This window comes from Sinocyclocheilus grahami, unplaced genomic scaffold (assembly GCF_001515645.1).
Source record: "Sinocyclocheilus grahami isolate Dianchi unplaced genomic scaffold, SAMN03320097.WGS_v1.1 scaffold545.1, whole genome shotgun sequence".
Lineage (NCBI taxonomy): Eukaryota > Metazoa > Chordata > Actinopteri > Cypriniformes > Cyprinidae > Sinocyclocheilus > Sinocyclocheilus grahami.
The window spans coordinates 901,480-910,417 of record NW_015505724.1 but is presented as its reverse complement, the minus strand read 5'-3'; the positions used below and the strand labels follow the sequence as shown (position 1 = coordinate 910,417).

Genomic DNA, 8,938 nt, shown 5'->3' with positions numbered 1-8,938 from the left:
GATTTCAAATGTTTTAATCTGGCAACGAGGCATATGTACAAGTAAAACAGCATATTCATTAGAGTGGGACTGTTTCTTATGCACAATATCATCAGTTACTGGCTAATATTACATTTTTGTTGTTGTTAGTGCTAATGCATTTAATTGCCCATGGTTGTTTCCTCTATTTTTTACATTTAGATTATTTAGATATTTTTTAGATACACTGTTAAATGTAATTTTTAGCAAATTTCAAAACTAATTTCAAAACAAATATTAATTTTTCATATTGTACATATATAATGTTGTGATGTGTCAATTAACTTTTAATCATTAATTTTAAATAATAGTTTTCTTTGTGTGTGTGTGTTTTTTTTATTTATACAAAAATAGTATAACATTTTAATGTTATATATATCTTATTGCCTAAATATGAAAGCTGTTAACACTTATTGGTATCAGTACTTTTTATATCATGCAACCATACATTGTTGTATCATCAGGGTTTCCGCGGGTCCTTAAAAAGTCTTAAATTTAGTTGTGTCAAATTTAAGGCTATAAAAAGTCTTAATTATGATTTCAGGAAGTCTTAAATTTGGGGACGGTAAGACAAGAATTGCAATATGGCATAGTGTGACGATTAATCTTCAAAAGGTGAAGATTTCATTAAATTAACATTTATGCGCTGCACGTTTCAAAGTCTGCACTGCTTTGTGTTCTGCGGTTACTGGGGAAACCGCTATATTTCCTGCCAGAGAATGAATTTACGTTTTTCAAAAAGTCTATCTGCTGTTTCTGTTCAGACCAGTATGAAAATCGATCCATTTTATGCCGCAAACACATGCTAATGCAGTATAAAAATCTAAACAATTAAGACACTAAGATATACAGTATTTATATGCTGTTTAATTAATATAATAATTGATTGATAATACACTGCAAAAAAATGCTTTTCTTAAAATTCTTATCAATTTTGTTAGTTTTTGCATAAAACAAGGAAAAATATCTGCCAATGGGGCAAGAAAAATAATCTTGTTTTGCCTATGAGTTAAGATTATTTTTCTTACCCCATTGGCAGATATTTTGTCTTGTTTTAAGCAAAAACTAACAAAAATTTGATTTTTTTTTCGTTCAGAATGTCATAAGTCATTTGGCTTCTCAAGTAAATGCATCTTGATTCAAGAATGTTTAGATTTAGATTTATTCTAGAAATCAAGACAAAAAATAAATATTTTAAGTAAATATTTTTTTGCAGTGTAATTGTTTAAATTAATATAATTGATACTTTTGACTCATCCCTTTTCTTAAATATGGTTTAATGGCTGAAATGTGAAGTTTATCATTTTATAAAACGATTTGTTTTTGTGAAAACCTGTATCTGAACTGTAAATCATGATTTTTACAGTCATTTTACAGTTTAGTATGTTCCGTATCAGTTACAAAATATTATTACTTGCCTATAAGGCCCTTAATGGGTTAGCTCCTGCGTACCTAACTAGTCTTCTACCACGCTACAATCCATCACGCTCCCTAAGGTCGCAAAATTCTGGACTTTTGGTAGTACCTAGGATATCAAAGTCCACTAAAGGAGGTAGAGCTTTTTCGCATTTGGCTCCCAAACTCTGGAATAGCCTTCCTGATACCGTTCGGGGTTCAGACACACTCTCTCTGTTTAAATCTAGATTAAAGACACATCTCTTTGGCCAAGCATTCAAATAATGCATCTCATAATCTTTTACTGCAGTCATAATCTTTTACTGCAGTTATATCTAATCAAATGCACATTATTATTCGTTAGTTTGGGTTAAACAAATCATTTTTGCTTGGTTGGAACAGCAGCTACGCTAATTATGTTTGTATTTGTTTCTCTGTCTTTTGCCACGGGATTAACATCCCGTGGTAACTAGGATTTACACAAGCTTCAGTCTGGATCCAGAACACCTGAGAAGAGATGATGCAACCCCTCAGAGGACCTCAGATGATGCCAACCCTGAAACAACATACATAACTACCACATTTTGCTATAAGTTTGATTGCGTCATATAATAATTGCTGTTAATATTATTCATCGTCTGTTTTATTACGTCTTATATTGATTTTTCTGTACTGCTGGTTCGTCTGGTCAGAGGAGAACTGGCCCCCCGACTGAGCCTGGTTTCTCCCAAGGTTTTTTCTCCATTCTGTCACCGATGGAGTTTTGGTTCCTTGCCGCTGTCGCCTCTGGCTTGCTTAGTTGGGGACACTTCATTTCCAGCGATATCGTTGACATGATTGCAAAGATATTATTTAAACTGAACTGAGCTGGATGTTGACATCACTGAATTCAATGATGAACTGTCTTTAACTGAAAAATGAGTGTTTACTATTGTCATTTTGCATTATTGACACTATTTTCCTAATTAATGCTGTTCAGTTGCTTTGTCACAATCTGTATTGTTAAAAGCGCTATATAAATAAAGGTGACTTGACTTGACTTGACAAAACTTTCTTCACCATCAGACTCTGTTTCTTTTATGCTGTGCCACATTCAGTTGAATTTCACATTGCTCAATTATGGTAAATGGCCCATAGTTGTGAAGACGGGGCACATAAAGCAACAAACTTGACTAAAGATTAAATTTCATTCTTGCATTTTTCATACTTAAAAATAACTATATAGTGAATATGTTCCTTTACTGCTTGACACTGTCCATGATTTTCATTTGATTGAAAACTAATTTGTATCCAAAACTCTCATGTTGTTTAAATCACAGAAAAAAACATATCACTTTTGGTATGTAACTAAGATGGTATACTTCTCTTAACAGATCTGTGAAGAGTTCCTGATAATCAGTGGCATATCACTTGAGTCGACATTTATGTCACAGTTGGACAGGCAAACTCCAAAGCTGTTGTCACTTTTCAACGCAAAAGGAGGAGCTGTCGGTCAAAGAATCAAGTCCCAAATGATGACACTCATCCAGGTAAGAGGAAAAAATGGTTTTATGTAAAACATTTTCCATCCAAAATGTATTCTCTATCATGTACTTTGTCATCAATATTTCACCGTGTTCCTAATGGTAAGGATGGTGGTGTCTGTGTATCTGCAGCATATGTTGAAATCTACTTATTTATTTATTTATTTCAGGTTTATTTGACAGGGACAATGCACATCAACAATACATAAATGCACAATGTGCCAGAATTAGCCAGAAGGCTATTTTGCATCTGCGGTCCTTGGATTGATTGTAAAATTGTCACCCTAAAAATATAAAGAATTAATCAATACATAACACTTACATACTCTAAAATACATGTACCATTCACACTAATTCCTAAAAACAAAACATCCGCCTTAAAATTATACTATACACATAACCAACACATCAATACCAGCTCACTCATACACATAATCCAACTGTCAAACAAAATAAACAATATATCAATAATATCACAATATCAATATACAAACAAAAATAATGTAAGCATACAAACAAATAACAGTAACCCTAATCATTCAATCAGTCCTAAACCAAACAAACTCATTTACATAACAAAAATATCAAACTTGCAAAGCAAAAAAGACAAGACAGCAGCCGAGTTTAAGTTATAAAGTTAATGTTGACAATGCTGACTCTCAATTAACCATTTCTTTAAGTGAAACTTAAAGGAAGCATAAGTATTGGAATTTGTAATATCAGTTGGGATGGAGTTCCACTCACGAGCAGCCCTAACTGAAAACACTGTTTGACTAAATGCACTTTTTCTTAAAGGGACTATAGAATCACCTCTTACTGCACTTCTCGTTAATCTGTAACCAGATGGTGCTATGTTTACAAACTGATTCAATAGAGGAGGAGCCAGTACATGTCTGCTTTTTATACATAAGACAAAGATCTGTATATATAATCAAATTTTCCCAACTTAAAATATTGTATTTTTTTTTAAATATCACAGTGATGATGGTATATGGATTTCTTATCAAAAACTTTCAAGGTTTGTTTATATAAAGAGATAATTGGTTTGAGAGAAGCATTATTTACTTGTGACCAGGATGTCAAACAATAAGTAATATGTGAGAATATCATCGAATGCATAAACATCTTCGCAGCCTTACATTTACATTTAGTCATTTAGTAGACGCTTTTATCCAAAGCGACTTACAATTGGGGGATACATAAAGCGATTCTTCTTAAAGAGGCAAACAGACACAAGAAGTGGTTGTAATACCAAGTTCTTAGACATTGTTCAAATAAGTACAAGCTAGAAAGAGAAGGAATAAATAAAGAGAGATACTTTTTAAAAAAAATTTTTTTATGTTTTAGCCATTCCGTGATCTTTAACATTGAACTTGTTAGCTGATCAGCAGCTTGAGCTGCACTATTAGCATGTACAAAAACTACTGTATCATCAGCATACATCTGGATGTTAGAATCTAAACAAAAATTTGGCAAATCATTCACATACAAAGAAAATAAAAGTGGGCCCAAGATTGAACCTTGCGGGACACCTGCTGACAAAGAAACAATACCTGATTGATAAATCTTCACTCTAACCAACTGAGACCGATGTATTAAATATGATTCTACCCATTTAATTGTGTCTAATGAAAAATTAAATGTATTCAATTTAGATAAGAGAATCCCATGATTAATGGTATCGAAGGCCTTTTTAAAATCTAAAAAGACGGCACCGACAACCCCTCCTTGATCTAACAATAACTTAACTTTTTCTATAAAATAGCAATTAGCTGTATCGGTTGAATGATTAGTACAGAAACCAAACTGATGTGGGTGTAAAGGATAAGCACTAGTATTTAAATGATTAATCATTTGTTCTGCAACTAATGTTTCGGCCACTTTGGAGACCACGGGCAAATTACTAACAGGTCTGTAGTTACTGATGGATAGACGATCACCTCCTTTAAATATGGGAATTATAGCAGCTAATTTCCACACATTTGGGAATATCCCATGAGTAAATTAAAGATTTACAATTTCTGTAATAAGGTTGACTAATACTTCAGAAAGTTCTTTCAACATACATGTATTCATCCCAATGACATCTTTAGCTCGAGATGGCCTAAGGGATCTAATCACTCTCATCACATCTGACTCAGTGATAGATTCTATGTTGAAAGCTGGTTCTGTCTGTCTATCTTGACAAAAAGTGTTCTTATACTCAGGAGTAAAATACTTGATATTTTCTACTGAATCAACGTAATAATTATTGAGAACATCAGCTACTTCAGCTGGCTTATTCTGAAGTTTTCCGTCAACAATGAGTTCAAGTGATTTAGGATGTATAGAATTATGTCCCATTAATATTTTTAACTGACTCCAAATAGATTTAGTATTGCCTCCTGCTTTTTCTATTATAGTCAGAAAGAAATTAGCTTTAGCTACCCTTAGTTCTTTAACTACCCTATTTCGTAACATAATAAAAGTATGTCTATCGCTGCTTACTTTAGATTTCACTGCAACCTTAAGGGCCATGTACCGTTTTTTCATTAAATTCAAGATTTTTATGTTCATCCAAGGAATGGTGTTCTTTTTCTTCCTACTTTGACTGCATGCAAATTCATCAATTAAGCTCTGCATTTTATCTGTGAATCTTTTGCTGTCTTCTTCTGGCGATTCCCCCAAAGCACTGTCTCCCAATGTAATGCTGAGTCAGAGGCGTGTGGATCCATTTTCAGCTTTTATTAGAATAACAGGCAGAGTAAAACAGGCAGTATTCAGTCAACAGCATCACGTACAGCAGGGGAAATCCAAGAGAATAAACAGTGGCAGAGCGAGGGTTGGGGCAGAGAATCACACTAGTAAGAACAGTCCGAGGTAATACACAAGAGACGACAAGATAGGAGAGAACCGCTCAGAAATGTAGCCAGGGCAATACAACACTTCGCAAACATAGAGAGTCTGGGAGCGGCTTAAATAGGGAAGCTAAGGGGGAACACCTGTGCCGTAATCAGTCCCAGGTACGGGGTGTCTGGGAAATGTAGCCCATAAACGTTAGTACTCAGGAGAGGGTGCCCTCCGGAGGCCATCGGAGAGAGCCACAGAGGCCTGATTCGTGACACCCAATTAATGCTCTGGACAGCACTTATAAACTGACCTTGTATATTTTTGGGGATATTTGAAGATTCATTATCTGGGACAAATGGAGTGAAACGTTTATTTGTTAGCTTCCTGGCTATCAGAATCAAATTATGATCTGATAGTCCAGTCAGCATATTAAAATATTTGACTATTCGTTTTGGTCTATTACTAAATATTAAATCTATGTGTGTTCTTGTTGAATTTGTTTCTCTAGTGGGCCCATTTATCAATTGTGTAAGATCAAAGTCATTAGTGACCTGTTTTAAAGTTTTTCTTGCCGATTTTTCCTCACAATTAATGTTAAAATATCCCATGATTATCACCTACTTATTAAAATTACATTCCTTTAATATATATTTAAAATGCTCATAAAATATATTTTTAGATGATGAGCGATATATTACTATAAGTGAAAATGACATAGATGGAGACAGTTGTTAAGTTAAGTCCAATACACTCCAATTCATTACATGACCACTGTATTTCATGACACTGAAATCTGTCTTTCACAAATATTAAGACCCCCCCCCCCTCCTTTAGTGCACATTATAACCAGGGACAAATAAAGCTGATGATGGTGAATTTTTATTAAGCCAAGTCTCTGTTAAACACTTTTAGATTTATAACTTTGTATATTTAGATGCCCTCCTAAAATGCCTCTGGGCTTTAATTCAGGGTCCCAAATTATTCTGGAATGATTGACAGTTCCTATTTTTAGCAATTGCAACATTTAAAACCTTTTCTTTTGCACCAGTAACGTTAGATGCCCTTTGATCCGGAGCATCTTGTTTGTAGATCTTGACTGCCCCACTAACAGCATCGTTTTGTCTCTCATAGTTGAGGTATACCTATGATGAAAATTACAGGCCTCTCTCATCTTTTTAAGTGGGAGAACTTGCACAATTGGTGGCTGACTAAATACTTATTTGCCCTACTGTAGATGGGTAGCCCACGCTTATTTCGGAGTGTTTGTCACCTTTACTTTTTGAGAATGACTCAGATCGATTCAACCCAACATTCGATGCCTCAGCGATGCAACCATGGACCGCTCTCTCCGCCGCAGCCTCCCCCTGGGCACACCGCTGGCGCTCCGGCCCGAGGCCCGCTCCACCCAGGCACTCCCTCGACATCTCAACCAGCGTACTCCCAAGACAAGCCCCCGGAACCCAGACAGGCGACCCATATCCAGCAGTGCCCACAGAGCAGAGGTGATGATCAAGATTAGTTTGTTTCATCTGTTCAATTGGCATTCCGTTACAAACAAGAGTGCGTACCTGTGAACAGCAATGTTGCATCTTGAAACGGCGACATTAACTTCCTCCAGAAGGCCAGGACAAGGATGGATATCTTCAGATAATAGTAAGCAAATCGTAATTAGCAAAGCATTGGTTTGTTGTATCTTGGTTGAAGACTTGTACTTCCTTGTCCGACGATACCAGCACATGTTTCCCATAGCCGACGTTTATTAAGGCACCCATATCGGTCCTACCTATATAAAAATATTGATATGGACGCTTGTTTTTACCCAATTTCGTTGTGGTTAAACTAACATCAATAGGTCTTAATATATTTAAAATCAGTTCATAAAATAAAATTGCTGTTACTGCCCCTGTCTTGCCAGTGCCTATACCAAACTTTGCACCTGCCGCCATCTTGATTTGCAGTTCCGATGTGAAAAGCAGCCACTGAGCACCGAGAAACTGAGCCAGTTGTTTATTTATTTATTCATTCATTTTGCAGATGCTTTTATCCAAAGCAACTTACAAATGAGGACAACAGAAGCAATCAATTGTAGTATTAAAACAACTAAAATCAGATCCAAAACTAAAACCTAAAACTATAAATACTGCTTATACACATTTTAAAAATAAAGAAATTAAATAAAAATGACAAAAGAATACAACAAAATTTCAAAACTTAACATTTAAATGAAAAACAAAAAATAAAGCTTAAATATTAAAGAACAAAAGGTATAAGATTATAATAATGATTCTAACATAACACTAAGCCAAACACCAAAAATAAACAACTACATATGTGTATGTACAACCATACACACATGGTACACACATATATATATATATATACATACACATTTATATATTCAATATATATATTATTTCCTTTCCATTTAGTTTGTTGAAGTATTAAAATAACTCAAATGAAATAAAACTAAAACTTAATAAAAGACCTAAACAGACATAAAAAAATGTACACATAATTTAACTAAAATTAAAATAAATAACAAATACAAATAATACAAATCAAATGACAGCAGTTTATCAGTAATCCTAAAAAATAACACTGCCAAACTTACATGCTAAAAAACAACAACTTACTTACACATAGTATGAAATGGTTATAAAAACTGAAACAGAAGTGAAACAAGTAGTAGGAAAGAGGAGAAATAAAAAAGCGATACTTATCCTTTGCCAGTGTTCCTGCCTGGTGGAGTTGCACGGTAGAGTCGGTGGTCTTTACACTCTTCGGTCTTCACACGAGGAGGCCGTCACGCGACCGCTGCCGCGGTAAACTAAGCTTTTTTATACCTGTCTAACAAAATATTAAATTAATTCAGCTGGACACACTTTCCTTATTTTAAAGACTGCTTCTCTCAAAAGAGTATTTCTATACACTGTTTTCTGCTGGCGCTTGAACAAACTTTCCTTATTTTTTTCCACAACAAATGGCCAAGCAAGCGCAGACACTGACAAGATACGCGATACAGAACAAGACCAAACGCAATATCAGCACGTCTCCACACAGTAAACAAAACAAGCGTTTCCTCGCAACGACAACTGCACTAAACACTAATGAGACAAGTAAATACACTTACGAGCTGCTTTTAACTTCCGCTGATAAAGACTGCTTCTCTCAAA

General features: G+C 34.8%; 1 pseudogene; it reads left to right on the top strand.

Moving 5' to 3' along the window:
* Positions 1–8,938, top strand: part of LOC107555793 (uncharacterized) — a 32,293-nt pseudogene that overhangs the window by 18,590 nt on the left and 4,765 nt on the right.